We start from the raw sequence: 22,983 nt of genomic DNA, 5'->3' as shown, positions 1-22,983 counted from the left end.
TATAAATAAACAACTTAGAATATTATTTAAGTATCTCTTCCATAAATTGCTCATATAAATCGGGTTGTGCTCCCGTGGTGATATTGTGAACTCGCAGGTCAAAGGTCCATGATTCAAATCCCATTCTACCACAACTCGATTTCCATTTATCCATCACAAGTTATGAACATATTTTAGGAAATTTCTTCATAATCTTATCCCTAACCGCACCCAGTGGTTTCGTTTATTATACCCATTATATTTTGATCATTTTTGTTGCTTGGTATAGGGTAAGGTGATCAGTCTTGCGCTTTAGGTGGCCAGTCCAGGAATAATGAAATATTGCATTGTAGAATAGGCCGGGCGTCGTGGCTCAGTTGGTTAAAAGGTCAACTCTGAAATAGACGTCGCTGGTTCGATTCTCGCCAGCTGCAAGAAAAAAATCCAACAAAGATTTTTGTCTCAATTGGTCGGGGTGTGTTGTGTTGTATTATTTATTTATTTATTAATTTAATCATACAGTCTTTATATAAAACAAGGTACAAAAGAACAATTAAAAAAAGTAAGACCAATCACAGATTCCACACTAATTTATTATGAATGCAGGAGGAGAGGGGAAAAATAATTTAATTCTAAAAAAGTAAAAATAAAAATAATACATAAAAAGTTCATAAAAAAGAGAAGACATTGTATAGCTACTCTACTTTCCTCCCTCTCTCTCAGCTTCCATGAACATTTAAATTTAATTGTAAAAAATCATAACCAACAATAAATTATTAGATGCAGGTAGTACTACCTACATCTACATGTAAGTAAGTATAAATTAAGAGTTTTGATCAAATGTTTAAAATTAAAAGTAAAAGTTAAAATTAAAATGAAAAGTTTAAATTAAAATTTAGTTAAACGTTTAAATTAAAAGTTAAAATTAAGAATTAAAATTAAAAAGTTAAAATTGAAAGATGAAATTAAAAATCAAATTAAAAGTTAAAAGTCAAGCAGGAGATAAATTTAAAATGTCTTTAACAGATCTGATAAAAATATGGTATTTACAATTTTTATTATTCATAACTTCCTTCCATATCATTTCTTTCCTACCTCTTGGCAAGCCTCTAAAAGGCTTAGCGGGTTATTCTTTTTTTTTTAAAGACAAACGCGCCAACCACGACACTACGAGGTGGATTTATCTCCACTTGATTTCCTTCTTCGGGATTTTTACCTGAGAGTAGCCACTACTCCCCTGGGGGGACGTTTTTAAGATGTACGTATAAAAATAAGAAAAAGTATCAATAGTCGTATCAATAGTACAGATTAAGGCGAAAACGGAGGTTTCGTTCGACGAATATAAATACGAGGATTGGTCTACCGTTCGCTCTACCTACCCTTAAGTATTTTAAGTCAGTGTTATATGGATCAGAAAATTGGTGAGAAAAGTCATCAGATTTTGAAAACATTGTTTTACACAAATTGGTTGAAATCTTGTATGCGTAATTTTAGAACCCGTTCTTAATCTAATTTTTCACTCAGATTTTGCGCGCTTACAAATTAATACGACCAAAAAAAATCGTGATACGGCCGCCATGACACTTTTTAAGATGACAGATTCTCATGAGATTCAATTCAAAATAATTTTATGATTTAGTGTTTGTGCGCGTGTATGCCTAGGATTGTCCGCATAACGCATATGTAGTACTCATTGCTTTTTGTGCATGTCCACAGACTAATTTCAAAATACACGGGTATTACTTACTACAAGATTTATTGATATCATACCAGGCAAGGAGGATAATTTTGATGAAGGAATATGGATTTTAACATATACATTAGATTGATGAATGTAAAATAATGTATTTTTTTTTAATTTATTCAATGAAACCAAGATAGACATACTAAATAAAATAATAATGCGTTGGGTTTCTGGCACAAGTTGCATTTTAGCTAAAATTTTACTAATTTTAAGATATTGCAATTTAAAAGTTTAAAGCTCCCCTCAAATCAATAATTTTAATAAAACTGCAATTAATCAAATATGATATATATTTTAACATCTCATTTTTCGAAAATTTGTTTGACTTATACCAGAAACACGACGATATGTATAATACTTACAAAATAATAATGAAACCAATTATGAGTGATTTTTCAAAATCGCCTAATTTAAAAAAATAATTTAGAGAAAAACAGTTATTTGTGTTTTGTCGTTTTTATCAGACCACGTGTTTTTTTTTATATGACATGTCAAGATGATTTTAGACTCGAGTCATGCAATCACATCACTGAAATACACTTTGGTTTTTGCCATAATCCACACTCTTATTAAAAAAAAAATATATGAGGAAACGTGTGAAATTTCAAAGCCGGGTGTATAATAAAATTTGAAAAGTATTTTTTTTACTGTTTGACAAATATTTTTTTATTTTAAAAAAATAATAAATTGTTTTAAATTGGCATTTTATAAGAACTTATCTACTGTGTTGTAGGGGGGTTACCTGTCATATATTTAAATAATGGGCATTAATTTCTATCGGCTAATGCAGCTCATAAGCCATGTAAATGTCTACCATATTCCCTTTTTAAAAATGTTCTCCATCTCTGTTTTAATATGTAAATATATTTTCTCAAAAATATTGCTTCCTTGTTAAGACTTCTGACCAATTTCTATTTTCTGATCCATGTAAACGACTATTAGGAAGGATTGCTACCACTACTGTGTTGCTCGCGTCGTTTCTCCCCTTTCCCAAATCCACCCCCCAAATCGAGGCCAGTGGGCTATTGACGTAGCATAATAAACTGTCCACGGCTAATGTGAAAGCGAAAAATATTATTATTAAGGTAACTTCCATATTGCGATCACTTTGTAACAGGTAGCGGTGACACAACTAAAATGCCGTTTACACGTGGACAATACGATATTGTTATGTACCAGGACTCGACAATTGTCCACGTGAAAACAGCAATTTGTAGGGCAGGACATTGTTCCGAGACATTGTCACGGAGATAGACGGGCAGACTATTACTGGCATTTCTGCACGCGGCCGCATTGTCATGTGAACGCGCACGAACAAAATTTTATGACAATACCGATTTGTTCGACGCGTGCGCGTCTGCAAATGCCGTTCCAAATGCGTTCTGCCGAAAATGGCAGAAAATTTCTTTTTTTAATCATTTAGTTCATTCTTTAACAATTCCAATTCTTTCGTATAAAATAAATAATATTTTTTGTGAACTCGCTCTTAATAACGCTGTCGAATATTCATTTTCGCAGCACTCACGTGTGAACTGCGGCCGAATTTTCGTATTGTCTCGGCGTTCTATCCTGCGCGGTCGAGGCTGTTCACAGAGCTGGGACTAGACAATATTGTCGTATCTTTTGTATTTTCCACGTGTAAATGATACTTAATAGTACTAGTCTGACGCCTTGGCGCATTTGGTTAGGTGGTCAACTGTGAAACTGAAGTCGTGGGTTCGATTCCCATAATTTGCGAGAAAGAAAATCCAAGTTAGATTTTTTCTCAATTAGCCTGGGTGTTGAAATGTATTTTTCATAACTTTTTTTCCATATTCTCTTTCTTACCTAATTACAAGCCTCTAAAATATAGGCTTAGTGGGTTATTTCTTTTTAAAAAACACACTTAAATAATTAATCATTATCAAATATAATATGACTCGATGGCAACAGTCAGGTATAAATCCAAAAAAAATATAGGTGTCTTCTCTCAATTTCTTCTATGAATGTTAATCAGTGTTTAAAATACCCACCTAACCAGACAATGAGGGGTCATAAGCCTTTTGAATGCCTAGACTGAAATTTGAACATACTCAAAATATTGTTTAAAAAAAACCGTTATTGTTTTGACTCGGTTAAATAGTCCCGTGATAATTAAATTCAGCGGTAGAGAGTTCATACAAGTATAATATTTACCTAATTTTTTATAAAACAGTAATTCCAATTTCTTATTTGTAAATTGTCTGAAACAATTAAACAAAGTTTGACTTTAAATCTAATTTGATATTTCAGTGAAGCTAACTTCAAGCGATTACATATTGACTATAAAATGATTCTGTTTAATAATATCGCGTAACTTTTACCACAGTAAAATTATAAATTAAGTTCACGATATAAAACTTTACAATATCGACTATTTTGTAGGTAATAATTATTCGTATATTTTTGTTTAAGTTTCGATGAAATAAATCAATGACTGATACACCAAGAAGTTAATTTTGCAGTAGAGTAAAGTGATGAATTGCTCGTCTCAACTCAACGCAGGACCTTTAGTCCCATAGAGTTGGGACTTGTGTCTCAAACAATAAATCACATAATAATGTAATAAATTGCCTTTAAGTAAATGAATGAATAAAATAATTTAAAAAATAAAAATGAGCATACCGTTTTTTAAATAAATTCTAAAACAATGTAGCTAAAACAGGTGTTATGTAAGACTATTAGGGCTATGTAGGATAAATGCCAATAACAGAAACCCAAATAACAATTCTTAAAATTAAGTCCTGTATTTTGTGATATAAATCCTTTGATTTTATGAATATCGTACAAGAGGGTTTTTTTTTATCTAAACGCCTAAATTTACGTCCGATCTACGACGCAGCTTAAAGTTATTCTTAAAAAGTGGCATCTCTCACTTGGCCTTTTCGTCATCGATACGTAGTCCGAAGATGTTTACTTCAATAGAGATCAGGGACTTGGCGTGTTTAGAAGATTTTATGTGTAAAAACAAGTGGACTGAAAAACACTTTTTATAATGTAGTATTTATAAACTTTTTTACCACAACCATTAACTATGATAAAACCTTACCGGTTTTAAAAATGATAAAACCTTATCGGTTTTAAAAATGATAAAACCTTATCGGTTTTAAAAATGATTGACCGATTAAATGAAATGAAATCTGGCGATCGTATGTATCGCTTTTATTAAAATTATATTCACAACCATGACGAATTTTTTGCACTTTTAAAGTATCTTATAATAGTTCGTGAATATTAGATAGTTAAAAAAAAGATCCAAACGCGTCTTCATAATTTAAAAATATATTCCTGTAGTATGATAACTTTATTTGTAAAAATGTAAATTAAAAGGATTTCTACAAAATGTTATTAAATATTTGCATATTACCGTGTTTTAAAATTATAACTTATTTAATAACATTTAGTAAAATGTTCGACCACAAAGTTAATGCTTTAAATATTAATCATAAAAGGAATTCGTTTGAAAACACGTTATATGCCTTTCCTTTGTTTTACGTTAAAGAACCATAGATTAGATAATACTTTTTATTATGTTTATCACAAAAAATATCCAGGCGTTTAAGAAATGTTGTGGTGTTATTTTCCGCTTTACTTTTTAAATGAATTTCGAAGAAATTTGTTACAAAATATGTTAAATCAGTATCGAGTTATCTGCTTAAAAGTTCTCATAAATATTTAATCACGTAACATTGATTATACATCCGAGTGACAGTTGACAGCTAAAGGTCTGCCAATCCTTGCTAAGTTTACTCTGACATCCTATTATTACAGCTTCCTCTCGGTTATTTTGACATGCTCATAAAGTTTATATATTATAATGTATCGTTCGATCTATAACTTCCTATAGGTAACCTTATCAAACAAACCGCAACGTTTATTGGCTCATATTATCAAATTGTTACGTGTGAGATTTTTGAAAGGCAGTTAAATTGATAGTCAAGTGTTGAAATTGGCAATTTTTTTTTTAAAGAAATATTAGCGTTCTTATAATTTAATCAAATATTTCAATTTTGGTGGCCATTTTCAACGAGTTATAAATAACTCACTTTTAGAAAATGGAAATCAAGTTGGGGTAGTGGGGTTTGAGCCTCTGGCCCGTGGGTCCGCAACACTAGCCACGGGACCACAAACCCGATTAAAATCTTTCTGCGAAAATCCCTCAATTTTAACTTCAAATAAATCTTTAACTTATGTATTGTAATCTTGATGACTCGAATTCTCGAAACTCTTGATATTACTGAAAAATATATTTTTATATTTTGTACATCGAAATGATGAACTTTTAAAATACTATTTAGCCTGAATCAATTCTTTCGTATTCTAGAACAATAAATATTTGTATAATTACAAAAATAAAACTGGGATGGGACAATTAATAATAATATATATCCAATACTTAAACTCATTAGAAATAACATTATATCAACTCATCAGTTAACTCGAAATACTTTGTAATGGTCCTTAAGACAAAAATAATTCAATTTCATTTACTCTCGTATAATTTTTAATTCTCTATCCTTACCTCTGTTTTGTATAAATACATTGAACTTCTTAATAAAGATACCAGTCTCGAAGATGTCGCGACAGCGATGAAACCGGTCACTGGATATTCCAAATTTGTAAAATAAAGTATCACTCGTCTTTTGTTTTTTAACTACTCTTTTTTTTTTTTTTACCATGAAAATACTTTTCCAACAAGAAATGTATGTGTAATAGGTAAGGTATAAATACCTCTAATAAATCATATACATTTGAATCATACATCCTTTAGATTTTCTTTTATGTGTCAAAAAATGTATAAAACCATCCGTTTAATCCGTTTTCCTTGATTAAAGGAATGTAAGTACGTGTTATATAATGTACAGCTTCTGTTTTCTAAAGTAGCTAAGTATTTGGCCAAATTCTAAGCGAATCGCTTGGAGAATAAAATAACGTGCAATAAAATAAAATCTGGTAGTGTATTTCCCTCTGAGCTTTTATCCGCACAGCGAAAATGTACTCGGCGGTATCTCCTTTCACTTGTTGCCTTTTCTTCTCTATCACAGCGGGATTTTACTTCAGCTAGTTTTGCTTCGTTACTTCACGAAGTGCCTTCAACATACATTCATATACGTACACACCTATCTATATGCTTACTTCTTACGTGGTTCCATCTGCAATGCTTTACCTGTGTAGAATATTTCAATTAGACTACTTATTCCTGTCTCCGAATAATCCAAATTCATTGTGTTTTATTTTTACTTGCAAGAGTGTTTGAGTTAAGCATGCAACGTACACATATAATTGTTGGGAAGTATGTACTAAGTTTTACATCAATATTTTATACGATATTTTCCAATGTTTATCTCTCTTTCTCATGTCTGAGGGTGGCGATCACGCCTGACTCGACATGGCTCGTCTGTGGATAGTCTCCATTCATCTGGGCAGTTCTGGTAATTCAGCGACCGAGCCGCTTCGTCTTGTCGGTTGCGGCCCACGCGACCTTGTCCCTTCGACACTTCCCAGGAGGATGGTTTTTTTCTCCCAACTGTCACAGTTCCATTTGGAAATATGTTCACAGAACTAAATGATTATTTTCTCGCTCGTAGATGTTATTCGTTCTCTTATGTCTAGTTCCTGAATTATAGATATACATATGCTTCGCTGTCCGTGGAATCCACAGCTTTCGCAACCAACACCACATTTCGAATTTTTCGATTTTTTTATTTTCAGACTCTCTCAGGGTACTTCAATACTCCACATCGCATATAAACACGAAAAAAACCAAGGCCTTTACTGTGATTGTCTAGGTACTAAATAAACAAATTTTGAATACGTTTTCTTAATTCACACTGAGTATAGTAAATGTGCAATAACTTTGCACTGTTCACGTTTTTACTACATTGAAAAGCTTTGTGTACGAGTATAATACACGCTGCAATCCAGTGCAGTGCTTGATCATTGAGTGTAGATTAGTGTCATAACATACTATATGTTGATAAATAAATAAATATTAATATTAATAACCTTAACTCTCTTACGAACGTTTTTGTCGTGTAAATAGTATCTGAAATAAATTTTGGTTGTATTTCTCAATGTGTCATCTATAAAAATGTTTACCTTTTTCTTTACAATTTTGTCCTACAATAAGTCTTTTATTTAAACTCTATTTTTTTAACTGAACATATTTTTCTGAACTAAACATTTTCTAAAATATTTTTTTTAATACGTAAATAAAAAACCGTAGGTATTTTTCAAATTAAAAAAATATATTCAAAGTTATAGCGCTTTCGGTATTCTGCCTGTTCCTTTCTTTAAAATGTATATAAAAGTTAGACCTGACATTATTTAACATCCCAAAAAGGTGCCTTGTTCAAAGTTTTTTTTTAAGAATTACTAATCGCTGAAAGTTCAGCCGTATATTTCAAGGCCGTATCCACTTATTTCTAATAATTTGTGCAGTCTTTCATTTTAAAACCGAAAATTTTAACTGAGGAATTCACAACTTTTATTACATTTTTTTTCCCAAGTTTGACTGTGTTTCCTCTAGAATTAATTAATTATTAGAATTACCCAAAAATTCAAGCATCTTACAGGGACAAAAACAACAGCAAACCATCACGTTGTTTCCCCGTAGGGGTAAGCAGATAGAATAGAATGCCATATCACTCTGTCTTTGCATACAGATCTCGCTTTCTCTACATTCATACATCTCATGCACGCACGCCGATTATGTGTACTCTTGACATGTCCATCTTCCATCAAGTATTTGATGGACTTGATCGTGCCATGTCTTTCTCGTTTTCTGCATCCATCAACATTCGCGTCGTAGATCCTTTCAGCCGTTCTTTTGCGGTCCATTCTTGATTCTGTCGATAATGTCTGTCAAATATATCATTTTAAGAATGTCTATTGCACCGGTCGGACGGACGTGCCCAATCGGATCTGATGGAAATTAAAATACAAAACCCCGCAATAATGAAAAGTAAATAGGTGTTTATTTTCACTATCATTTTCCTATCTGAATCTAGTGGTGCATAGGGCACTGCATTAGTGCTCCGATTGCCGCGTATCTCGATATTTTTTTAAATATTGAAGGTTAGGTAAACAGTCTTACTCTTCAACCACCTTAGTATTGTTTTATTTATTTTACGAAGATAGTAATTAAAATCGTACAGATATTGGTTTACAAACCACAAATTCCTATATTTATTTTTACTGATAATTAAAAGCTCGGAATAGTTTAATGCAAGATTTTATATAAATTTTTCACACATAAAACAAATCAAGATATAAAACGTGATTACAAATAAGTACATTTTTTTTAGGAATAATGAATGGATGTCACCTTTTTCCATGTGGTATAATAATTTAAGTGATCTTTTATTCAATTTTAGGTTTTATTTACAATTATTCTTCCTTCCTTTCAAAATTGTGCATTTCTTTGAAAAAAAAAACATTTTTGCCTATATTATGATTCGCTGAAGGTTTTCGCATTGAATAGTACCTAGTATGCATTGATTTGGGTCAAATAAAGTGCATATTGCTCGAAGAATTTACAGCCGTTGAGAGTGGAATGCACGTATATACAGACTAAAGCGCCATTGCGCGGTTCAAAGTGATGGATTCGGTAAATGGGAAATGCATTTTCACAAATACAGCTTTTTCATTTCGTGCTGAACGCCTTAGGAACCTAAGGTGGTACCTACATTCTTCGCGAGCTTTTCTGCATTTGCTACTGCACCCTCACTTGATCAATATTTGAAGTATTGCTTTTGACGGAAGAAAAAAACATCTCGAATTTTGAATGCAAATAACGATTCGCGATCCTACCAAGACGCTTATAAAAGTTTCAGTCGTTTTTTATATTTATCATTATTTTACTTGGAACTGATCTGAACTGGATTGGCTTTTATGTAGGTGTTAAAACTGCGAGTGACATGATAAACTCGGCGATATCTGTCTACACTTTAGTAGGATTAGACAGTCTGTCATTTTATTTACGTGTGTCCTAAATTTGATTTATTTTTTGTCGTCCTTTTTTTCTTCATATTCTCTATCAAACGAGTGTCAATTCTAATTTTCAATACAATAACTGTCTATTGCAACGATTACTCATTGTATTTTGGATATTTGTAGCACTACCTTTGTTTTATGAACGACTTTTTGTTGACACAACCGACTAGTTTTGGCAACTACACGTTCCCCTCTTCAGGGTTTATATAATAACTTCAGTTTGTCGGCCTCCTGGTGTAATTGTCAGCGCGTTTGCCTACCGTACAAGAGGTCTCGGGTTCGATTCCCGACATGGTTAATTTATTTTTTTTAAATGGTGTTTTTACAATAGAATATTTCATAGTCCCTGGACTGGTATCTGAAGCGTAAGTCTTATCATCTTGCCTTCATGTAACAAAAATGATCGACATACGCTGCGATTGGTGTACCAAAGCAGTGCCCTATGTTCAATTAGGCGCGGAAAGCGAAATGAACTTATGTTTTTACTAATCCTGAAGAGGGCTACGCTTAGTTGCCGAAACTAGTCGGTTATATCAATAAAAAGTGGTTCATAAATCAAAGTTATTTTATTTATGTCTCAAAAAAACATTTATTGTTTTTGCAGAACGAGTAGGTATACTGTTATATTATTATATTATTCTTATCTTTCCCGTTTATTGATGTCCGAATTGTGTTGAAACTGTTATTTTGATTTTTAAACCCATCATTTCTTATTTTTAACAGATTAAGCAATCGAACTCGATATTGTACATGTACTCTCGTATGTATAGTATTTCACAGTTGACCATTCAGTCTAATTGACGTTAGGCCGTATCCTTTGTTTGCACGAAGTCTTGAAATGAACATCTTATATGTACGTAAAGTTTGGGTGTTGAGGTTAAGAAATTATAGCATCGAAGTTTGGAACATTCGAAATGCACGCAATATTTAATGATTTTTGTAAATTATCATATAAAGATGCATTATCATGTAAATTGCACATTCTTAATTAAAATGTATATGGCGTAAAATTTGTTTTACTAAAACAGCGTACTGTAGGTGCATTTGACATCCATTAATATGTGGGGAATGTAGACATGTATAATGGAATGGTATCATCTAAATCAATCATTGCAAACACCAAAAAATAATCGTTTCTGGGCGGATAGTTGTAAAGGAATAGTGTGAGAAAGAAATAAATGGAATATTTATTAGAGGTGTTCTCATGTCATACGGTGACTACGAGCTATGCAGCACTTTATTTGGTCTGGATTCCTCTCGGGATTTCTGCCCTCTACTCCCTGCCTCATCTCCCTGTTTACAATGCGAGGCAATATGCACAGCACCCTCCCCCGTAGAGGGTGGTGTTGTCCCCTGCTGATATTCTGAATATTCCTTTGTTCCGTGTCCCTACCCCGTACAGCTCCTATACAGATTTTTGCTTACAATTACTTTTATAATAGTATTCACCAAACTTTCAATTAAAGCTCTTTCCATCCCTGGTCCCTTTGTTCATCGTACCGATTTTTAATTTTCATGGGTTTTAAATATTAATATTTGAAACTGGCAGAGATATGGCATATTTTGTGTGTAAATAATACTAGAAAAATGGTAAAATTTTAAATCGGTCAAATAAATAAGTACCGTATTTTTTGGACCGTAAGACGCCCTTTTTTACTCTGAAAATTCAACCAAACATTGGGGTGCGTCTTATGGTCCGATGCGCCTTATCGTCCGCTAAATACGGTTATATGAATGTCGTAGGTTTATTATTTATATATTATTTTAAACTATGCACCTACAACTTACCTTACCAAACGAAGTATTTTCGTAATGGTCTTTGTTCATTTACTAACACCAAATGTGAACTAAATGTTTTTACAGTTATGTACTAGGAAAAGGACAATAGACCTTGTAAAGTATATACCTAAAACACGGACCCTTTGAGATCGAGTATCGTCTATCATCTTGTTAACCTTAATAATAAGTTAAGGAATGCTATCTTTGTTTAGTTTTTTATCGTTTACTTTTTGTGCTGTTACATGTTCACTTAATTGCCATACATACTAGTTCTGTGCTCGATGTATTATTATTGTGTTTTCTTTATTTTTATTGTAAACTTTTTAAACTTTTAAAAATCATTATTATGCTGATGAAATTCCACTAGTCAATGCGCTTTGTAGTTGCAAGACTTTTTGTGATGTTAGCTATCATATTTTATAAATCGTATTATGTAAATGTTATCGACTATCAAATATCTAATAAACAAATACCAAATTTAGTAAATGAGGTCTAGAATTTCAACCGTCCATGCGCTCAGTAGCTGCAAGACTTGTTGTAATCTAACTTCTATTTTTATAAATTTGTTTTTTATCCGTTTTTTACAATATCACTTAAACTCTAAACTTCATTGTCAAATAAAAAAAAAATTAAATGTAAATAGGGGCTAGATTTCTTACATGCGCTCCGTAGATGCAAGATGATGATAATAAGGTACTGAGGTACTTGTTTATGATTGAATTCCAAAACTTAAAATTATTAATATTCTAATAATGAATTAAAGTAGGTACCTAGGTACTTGTTTATGGTTGAATTCCAAAACATCAATTAATTGTTTTGAAATATAACATTCTTTTTGCAACTGTCAAATTTTGGTCTACTTACGAACAGTGGTGCATTTTATGTAAGAATACTTTTTTCGAAAATGTTTCAAAAGTCTGTTAAAATTATTAAGGCATTACTAAAAATCCATTCAAAATAAATTGTAAGGAAATTCATCAATTCAGTATCCATTAAAAATTATTGTTGTTTGTAAACGTAAAAATTCAAACTTTTTTAATATACAAAAAAGAACATCCTCTGATTTTTTTAATTTATGCATTTCAGTCGAATGCAACCCTGGAAAATCGATGAAAACACATATATTTATGCTTCTAACTTTTTTTTCCACTTGGCATATTTAAGATGTCCTTATTTGTAAACCCTAAGGACGTGAATTAGAAAATTTTGCTAAAAACCGCACATAATCAGGCCATTTTCGAGTTTTTGCGAGACACGACACGGCGATTCATTACAGATATAGATATCCGCAATGAGAATATTTATATAATAGATCAACAATGAGAAACTTTAAAATAAGTGGGCAGCAAGGACGGATGTCAAACAGAATCGATTTGAAATTCATTTGAGTTTAAATTTTTAAAATTCAATTGGTTTATCCATGGTTAGTTTGACTTGCTTTTGGTTTTGTTGTGGGATTTTGGACAGAATAACTATGCTACGTGGCCATAGACTAACGAATAGTCATATTTTTTTTCATAGTGATAGAGTTGGAGGACCGGCAATCGATACAAGCTACGTTTTATCCCGAAACGATATGTCATTCCATCGGGAAAAATTTTATTGCTAAAAATTACATGAGAGTCTAAATCATATTTTCAAAAATGTACGTATTCAGAAGATTGTTAGTAAACCTTATCACTGTTTGGATACATTTCAATTTGAACAAATATAGGTTAAAACTTTTAAAAATGATAATTTAGACTTCTTCATACAAACGTATTCCCGTATTTTCTCCCTGAATTGTGGCACTAGAGCAGTGATTTTACACACTATATATATTTACAATTGGCGCGTCTCCATCGTTTTGCTTTTTTGATAAATTATTTCTTATTTAGGACTATCCAAAAACCCATATATTACGTTTATTATACGTTTTATCTGCCGCCTTCGGACGTACAGTATACAAAATGGTAAATAATTTTGGAAAACGAAAAGAGTATCGTCGCAGAAAATTTAATTCTGATACTCTTTCTAAATAAAAAAAAACCAAATCGGCTCAGTACCATCATCAGTTCGACGTGCAGTTGTCTTTTTCACTCAATATCGGGAAGGCATGAGAGAGAGTGACAGATGAGCTTTGTTCAAATGCATATTCATCAAATTTGTCTACCACTGCATTTTCTCTGAATGCATTGCAATTCTACTGCAGCTACTTTTTCTGCTAGTTTCACTTCCATACATAAGTGTTGGGACTAAAACTCCGTTGTGCACTGTGATTACTTTGTTTAGTGCGCCGTTCATTTTGTTACTCAGATACACAAATTCTTCTACTTATTGAAGACATTCGTTGTTTAAATTTATTATGCAATCAGTAACCTCACTTCCCCTTTCAAATACCATAACTTTTGACTTACTTTCGTTCATCATCAATTCGCTCTCCAGGCATACGTCATACATTCTAGATACTATTTGTTGCAAATTTTCCTTGCTGCTTGCTAAAAGAACTACATCATTAGCGTACAACAAGCAGCTTACTGAAAATTTGTTTATTTTTGCTACAAAACCCGTATATTCTATATCTTTCATACAGTTGTCCATGTATAGAATTAACAACCATTGTGAGATTGCACATCCCGGTTTCACGCCTTTTGAGATCGCAAACCAAGATGTGAATTCCCCATTAACTCTTATACACGCTGAACTCTCCTCATAGAGAGATGATACTGAGATGATGATGAGAATGTTCGTTTCTGTAATGGATATTAATTCGTTTTCCTTTTCCGATTTGTACGACGCCGATTCTTGTCTACCGATCGTATGACGATGCAAATGGGACGCTTGCTGGAAACGAGAAGTATTAATCCTGTTTCTTATTGTACGCCAACTTCGCGTTAGTTTATCACTTTGCATATCTATCAACTTAGGCATTTCCTGGCAATCTAATACTATATTTCCATCTAAATATAAAACTGTTTTGTTTGAATCCACTGTTTTTATTTCCACGAACTTATCTTACTGATGCATTATTATCAAACTCGTTTCGAAATTGTACGTTAGTCTGCGGTTTTCCTCGTAGCTATGTTAGTTCACGCGATTCTACACTATCTGAGATGTAATAAGTTGAGATGTGGATATTTTTGTTCCAAATCTATGTCAGCAATTAAAATCCGATTCTACACAAACATAATTACCGACTTTGAAGTTTCCAATCCGGAAGTTTATTACATCAGCATCATTGATATCACACAGTCACGAGTACTAGTAACGTATTTCGTATAATGATGATGAACATGATTCAATATTTTTGCGCTCAAATTCGGAGCAACGGTATCTCGGAACAATGGTTAGTCATTTTATTCACAATTGCGCAATGGATTTTAGTTTTCTCGTTTCAAGTGCTGTTTTTCTGTCTTCTGTAACTTTTACTTTTTAATTTATATCAGAAGTGTTAGTTCCTCTACATTTACTCCGTGGTGTGGGTGAAGCATGTAACCTACATTCTTTTACCTCGTTTAAGGCGGGCTGAATACTACATACCCCCCTGTTCAGTTTACTGTGGACGTGTTCGGTGTTCGTGCGGGTGTTTGCCATTTTATATATATATCTCGAAAGATTTTTGCCGGGTTCTGGTCATCGCCTCCACAAAGCCAAGAGAGATTACTTCCGACTGTGGCAAATGCATTTTTATGGCTTAAGGCTAATGTGGACCTCTTATTTTAAACCAAACATCTCACGTACTTTAGATTTTCACAAACGTGAATCTGATCATACTCCATAAAATACATAAATAAATTATTTGCATAAAGGACATCAATAATTTTGAATATTTATTAGGCTCGCATATTTTATCTAAGTATCCAAATAGATTATCCACTATTTTTAAAATGTGTAAAAATTCCATTATGTACATATTTCTAATTTTAATTTTTCATATTCTGTTTTGTATTACGTTTTTATTTTATCTTATTATTGAACGTTCGTGTCTTTTTAAAATTTATTCTTATTTTTGTCTTTTTTCTCGCTCTTACATTTTAGTTAGCAGTAAATAGTACAATTATATGTTTCTTGTAAAGGATCTTCACAGACAAGCCATATAAATTGGCTTGGTAACAATATATTTTTATAGAACAAATTACCTTTATTGTACTAAAAATATGTTTTAAATAAACTACCATTAGTTTGCGAGGAACATAACAATACGTCTTAGAAACTTTAAAATCATTTATCTCAAAACCAGTTTTTTTAAGATACAGCATGTTGCCATAACACGGGAGCGTAACACTTGCCACGGGACCGCAAGCCGATTCAATTGATATATATATTTTTTAAATATAAACATCGTATAATTCAATTGTGTAAGACGTAGTGTATTTCTATAGAATCAGGGCTGACATTCAAACCATGCATTCCGTTAATGACATCGAAAAAAGTTGATTGAATTTAATGTATAATATGCATACCCGTGTATACCAATCGTTCTTAGTACGATTCACACTTCTATATTGACTTTGGTAGAGGTTGAATAAGTTGTATCCTTTTCAGCAGGTTTTCCACACGAGGCATTTCTAGCAAAAAATATTCAATTTTTCTTACGCTTGGTACCCAAATAGAAGAATGCCGGGATTTCTCACATTTTCCTTTTCGAGGCTTTGATAGCATAAATTCCTCATTCTTAAACGTGTTTCGTCGGGTTCTCTTCACATTTTTTCAATTACACTTTTGAAGATTAAGATCGTCAAAAAATCTCAACTATCACTTTGTTATTTACAGGGGTTTTGACAAAAAAGTAAGTTTTCATCTTCAAGCATATTTTTCATAAAATTCCTACCTCTATTTTCAATATAATTGTGTCCCAACTCGTAATTACTGTGTGATGTCTAATTACTACTGTACGTGTAATTATCATAAACGAGCTGAACCCGGGAATGCTTTGCTATTACTAGATTTGCGTACATTCTCGTATATAATGGGTAGGAGAAAAAGTTATTTCGTATTTCGTGCCCTTTTTTTCAACTAAAGTATATCTCGTTCATTATTGGTCACATCGGATCATACAATACGGCGTTGTAAAGGTGCGAGTGTAAACTACAAACGCTTCGCTTGGTCGGTTCAGTCGTGAACTATCGTGCGTCGAGTATGGAGGTCACGAAGGAAAAAAAGGCCGTATTTTACATTTTTACTACCTGAAAGAGAAAAACACGTCGAAGGCGACCTAAAAATATTGTGATATTTACGGGGCCGATACTCTTTGGGTTTGTGCTGCACAACAGTGGTTCTAGCGAATTCGTAGAAAATGTCGATAAAATCATGGAAAATATCGAGATAGACCTTCATATTAGCAGTCGTAGCATCGCCCAGAAGCTGAATATCGACCATAAAACCGTTTTAAACCATTTGCAGAAAGCTGGATTAAAAAAAAAAAGCTCAAAGTTTGGGTGCCACACGAGCTGACGCAAAAAAAACCGCATGGACCGAATTTCCATCTGCAAATCGCTGCCGAATCGCAACAAAATCGACCCATTTCTGAAGCGAATGATGACTGGTGATGAAAAGTGGGTCACTTACGACGATGTCAAGCGACAAAGATCGTGGTCGAAAGCCAACGAAGCGGCCCAGACCTTGGCCAAACCAGGACTGACGGCCAGGAAGATGTTTCTGGTGTTTGGTGGGATTGACAGGGGATACTCTACTATGAGCTGCTCTTCTATGGCCAAACGCTCAATTCTGCCCTCTACTGTGAACAACTCGACCGTTTGAAACTGGCAGGAATCGTGTTTCATCAGGACAACGCCAGGCCGCACACATATTTGATAAAGAGCTCCGTCAGAAGCTCCGGGAGCTCGGATGGGAAGTTCTTATGCATCATCCTATAGTCCGGACCTTGCACCGAGTGACTACCACCTGTCTATGGCCAACGCGCTTGGGGGTACAAATTTGGCCTCAATAGAGGCCTGTGAAAATTGGTTGTCCGAGTTTTTTTCCAATAGGGACAAGGACTTCTACGAGAGGGGCATTATGAAGTTGAATTCTCGTTAAAGGAAAAAGTTAACAGGCGACATGTAGCAACTTTACAGAAGAGCCATTTAAAAAAAAAATTAGGAATCTTGTATTTTGAATGTTTGTTTAAATTATGTAAGAATCACGCCAAAATAATAAAAATAATAATGGTTTATCAACAAAAATTACAATTTCTTTATCTACTACATACATACTTAGGTAATAGATTTCTCTGGATTATGTCTAGTCTGCCTAACTAGGTACAACCTGTTTAGTAATACATATGTATGAGATTTGTTAATCAATTTTTATAAAGTATTTTTATTGGCTCTTCTGTAAAGTTGCTAAATGTAGCTTGGTTACTTTTTCCTTCTCATTTCTTCTTATTAACTAAAATACGAGTAAAACAGCATTCAGTTTAAACTGCTTCACTATTTTTTTAATTCTTAACTGCATTATCACAATTCATAATATCCTTTGATTAATTCAAAAAATATTTTTGTTTGGGATTCTGAGGTCTTATTAACCATCAAATGTGTAAAGAAATATTTGTTTGTTTTGCTAATTTAAGGTTGTATGTAATAAAATGAGCAATCATACAAATTCTTGACTTGGATTTCTGAATTTTTCTCTGAGATATAAAATGCGTCGGTGATGTTGCGGATGTAATTTAATCACACTTCGTTAATGGAACAAATTTTCAGTGATTCGTGCGATACTCGTGTGCTTCAACAAATAACAAAGCTTTTCATTTTCCGTTTCATAACACTCATTTCCACAATTCCGACAGCACGCATCACATATTGTATCAACATATACGCCGTGTACTCGTATATACATCCGTCGAATTGGATTTCAATATTCAAGCTTTTATTGTTTTCTGAGTAAAGCTTCAGTGATGTATGGAAATACATTGCACCATCCATTGACAAATTGTGTTTTTTCAGTTTTCTCTCGTTTTACATAAAATTGGATAAACATACTAATACGTATATATTTATTTATATTTGGATAATTTATATAGCGCCGTTTTTGTGAAAATCACCTCAAGGGCGCTGTACAGTAAAAAATATCCCAGCACGTCTTGCAGCTACAGAGCGCATGGACGGTTAGGATTCTTGTTTCTCGTCTCCAGTTGTGATATATAGGAGCTAGATTACACGTCTTGCAACTACAGAGCGCATGGACAGTAAGAAATCTAGCCCCTATTTACATTTCTATTTTTTTATTTAACAATGGAGTTTAGAGTTTGAGTGATATTTCACTAAACTCATTTACTAAATTTGGATATTTGATAGTTGATAACATTTACCTATTGAAGCTAGATTACTAATCGTCTTAACTAACTAACTAACTAACCATCACGCCATTTCCCCGGAGGGGTAGGCAGAGAGGATAGAACGCCACACCACTCTGTCCTGGCACACTTCCTTTGCTTCCTTCACATTCATACATCTTCTCATGCACGCACGTCGATTATTCCGACTTTTCACATGACCACTTTCAAGAATTTGTTGTACTTGATCATGCCATGTCTTTCTCGGCCTTCCTCGACTTCTACAACCAGACACATTCGCATCATAAATCTTTTTAGCCGTTCTTTCATCATTCATTCGCTCCACATGACCGAACCATCGCAAAAGACCTTTCTTAATTTTGTCGATAATGCTTAACTCAGCCTTGCATTCTGCTCTAATTTCGACATTAGGGCTAATCGTCTTGCAGCTACAAATTTCATGGACGAGTGAAATTCTGGCAACTTAAAATTATCAATAAATTTACAAAAACAAACATTGAGCATAATAGTAAATTTGTAAAGTGTTCGTGCTGAAAAGTAAACAATAAAAAACTAAACAGATAAAGCACTTCAACACTATGGATAGCATAACAGATAAAAATATCCGAAGGGTAGTTTTCGTAGATGTTCGGTAGTCACTAGCCACTGTCGCAGTATCGCACAAGTGCAAACACATGTTTTTGCTAAATTCCTAGAAGATGGCCCGGTCCACGTGTAGTTGCCGGAGGGGGAAAGAAGCCTATTGTTCAAACGACTTTGTATCCATTTTAGTCTGTATTTTTTCGTTTTATAATGAGTATGAAATTCCCGCTCAATTTTATAAATTGTTGACATTATTATTAGACAAACGTGTGTATGAGAGTAGTTTAAGGATTGACGTATCATTTTGTATGTACGAGTATATTAGAAAGGATATTTTAAATCTATTGAGTATGTATCAATAAGTTCACTTTTAGTAGCACTGTTGTAGTGGGAGGTAGTATTCCAGATAGTTCAATCTTGGTACATGCATCACAAATTAATACATTCTTAAGCGATTTTAATGGGTTCATATACTTTTTTATGATTTTAAAGTAGGCGCACTCTTGTTTGAAAGTTTCCGTTATTCACTACTTGTCACATATTTTAGTAAGAATAAGGCGCAAAATAATGCTTTAAAAAGAATAGTCTTCTTTTTCCACTTTTTGTCTACACATCGATCACTTATAAACATTAACACAATGTTTGTTTAACAGTTAACAATTTAATTTCGAATTTTAAGCTACTATTGGAGAGAGAAACTAAAATTCACGCCCAGCCGGTACGGAGGCTGAGCGCGAATATACTATTAAATATTCATTCATCACTATCGTATTATTACGCTATTCAATTTGCTTTTTAAATCTATCATTTTACATGCTTTGATAATTTTTTATTACTGATATAAACCGTTTACTTCTGGTAACCTATAAAAAATGTTGCAAATTGCGATAAGTACTATTAATACGAGTTTGTCTGCCCGCTGGTGCTGGTAAAATAGTACTTTTGGATACTTTTTAATTTTAAGGTTCGTTCGATACACGACAGATACATATGCCATATAAGGTAGTCTGACCCTGACTTTATATTACAAAAAATGATCAAAGAACGCTGCATTTGCACAATTAGATACGGACAAGGTTTATTTTGAATGAGAAATGACGATTGAAAAAATAATTGGTTGGCGATCGTAAATCGGATTCAATTTCCGACATGGTTAACACGAAATATTTATTTAAAAATGTGTTTTTACACTACAATATTTCATAGTCCTAGAACTGGCACCTCGAGCGTAAGACTAATTATCTTGGTGGCGGGGCCTATGCACCATAATGTGCAGAAGGGGAATGATGATGAAGAATCTTAAATCGTTTATTAAAATCAAAAACAGTACTTATTTAGTATGGTGCGGTGATTGGAAATATGTCTATATTTTGACAATAAAATACATGCCATAATTTATTTTTTTTTGATAAATATTGTTACAAAGTTAAATATTATAAGTCATCGTTTTGAATCTAGTACCCCGTAGCTTGAATATATCACCGTAGAAGGCAAATATCGATACGTAAGAACAAGGTTGTATAAAGGGCGGGTTTTGAGAGCCTTTTTCTTTATTTTATTGCCTGAATAGTCGTGATTCTTCTCGACTATATTGAAATCGTTGCTATAATTTACTTAAAAGCCAGGAATTCTTATCTCTCTTCCTGCACACACTCCTTGTACTTCAATTTACAATTCCTTCGCTTACTATATACGACCGTTTGGAGCCGATCGGTGCGTATTATTTAACTGGAAACGGAATTTAACCGATTAGGGAACTCTACATTGTTCTTTGAGAGGTTTGATATTCAATCAAACATTTTTTGTTTGAATCCAATATTTTGGTTCTAAACGAACTTAGGATTACACACATGGTTATTTTATTTATTATTATCTTTTCATGTGCAGCATAGTATAATTCGTAAACGTTTTTTTTGTAAATAAGTACTATATTCAACCCTTAAATTATTATATATATAAACATGTCGAAACTTATTGCTAAAAGCGATTTATTCGAGCCAACCGAAAAACAGACTGGTCAAAAAAAAAAGAATTGGTCAAAAATTTTAACAAAAATAAATTTTTAAAAATGCATTTACTATAAAAAAAACCTTTTAAGGAATTTACAGGGCACTTTACAAACTGTGTAACACAAATTATGATGATGGATTAACTTGTTACTAATATTATATTATTATTTTAATATTGTATTTTGTTTTGTTATTTATTTATTATTTATGCTTTATAAAGTTACTTTGTAAGATCTTAAGAATCAATATTAATATATGTTTTAAATCACATTTAATTTCAAAATTGATCACACTTTTATGAATTTTAAATATTTAAGGTTTTCTATTTCTTTTATTTACATATTCGGCTAATTCATCATAAAACTTAAAATTCTTGTACACTATGTTCTGATGCTACTTCATTGGTCTTTTGTTTTTATTTTTTCTTTTGCATCATATATTATGTATAGAGTTGTTGGTTTTTTTTTTGCAATTTTGTATTAATTACGATTTGTGTTAGGTATTTCTTCTATATTCCTTTTTTGTCATTTTTTCTTTTTAAATTTTTGTTATTATGGTTGGGTGGATGAAATTGCTATGTAGCAATAAACCCGTTGTGTACAGTGAAAAATGTTTGTGTTCTTATGATTTGCTCACATATTTTAATTTTTGTACCTTTTATGTTAGTTGAAACAACCGAGTTCGAACATTGGACGTAGAGCGGGGTTTAAACCTCGGACCTCTTTGGATCAATTTAGCAAAATACTTATTTGGTCTACAAACAATGAAAAATATGATTACAAACCAGAAATATTCATATAAATATAGACATAACACATGTTTCATCAATGTTTTCAAAGCTACCTAACTGATGGAACACTAACGCTAAAAATTTGGAACACTTTATCCTAATCTTTCTGTGCCACTAGTGGTGTTCCACAGGGTTACTATTTGGCCCAATACTGTTCATCATCTTTGTTGATATAATGGATGTGGAGATATTGCTGTTTGCCGATGACATGAAGATTTTTAAAGTTAATAATACTGTAAATGATTCTGTGACTCTGCAACGTAATTTAGATACAAATGTTCCAGTGGTGCTCCGCTAATAAACTACAATAAAATATTTAAAATTACCAGATAATGAGTTTTTTTAGAATAAAAAATCCCATATTAATTGATTATCTGATGGGTACAATTAGTCTCAACGTCTGAGGTCGTTTCGATCAAAAAGCATCCTTCATTACTCATATATACAACATATCTAGTAAATCTACTGAAAATGTTGGGCTTCATGTTACGTGTGACTAAGGAATTAAAAAAACATAGGTTGATGTATACTTCATTAGTGAGAAGCCAGTTAGAGTACAATGCTACAATATGGACCTTGCTACAATTGGCTCCAAAATTCTCTGGAAAGAATCCAAAAAAATTCTTAAGGTACATAAGTTTTAAACTTGGAATTAGTCATGAATTTTTAAATGACGATTTTTTATTAAAACATAAAATTTGTCAAAACTTAACGATAGAAGAAAAATTATAGTCCTATTAAATTTATTCAAAATTATAAATTCAATTTGGGATTGCTCAAAACTGTTATCTCTCATCAACTTCAGTGTGCC

The 22,983-nt window shown here is 32.7% G+C and overlaps 1 protein-coding gene across 1 annotated transcript in view; it reads left to right on the top strand.

Moving 5' to 3' along the window:
- LOC148272650 (disintegrin and metalloproteinase domain-containing protein 10-like) overlaps positions 1–22,983 on the top strand; it is a gene marked incomplete at its 3' end in the record, with an annotated part of 172,123 nt that overhangs the window by 129,433 nt on the left and 19,707 nt on the right. The window lies entirely within an intron of this gene.

The sequence above is a fragment of the Micrasema longulum genome, unplaced genomic scaffold (genome assembly GCF_059751315.1).
Source record: "Micrasema longulum isolate JH-2025_06_02 unplaced genomic scaffold, ASM5975131v1 h1tg002259l, whole genome shotgun sequence".
Taxonomy (NCBI): domain Eukaryota; kingdom Metazoa; phylum Arthropoda; class Insecta; order Trichoptera; family Brachycentridae; genus Micrasema; species Micrasema longulum.
The sequence above is the reverse complement of the archived record's forward strand: the minus strand, read 5'-3'. Positions and strand labels throughout refer to the sequence as shown.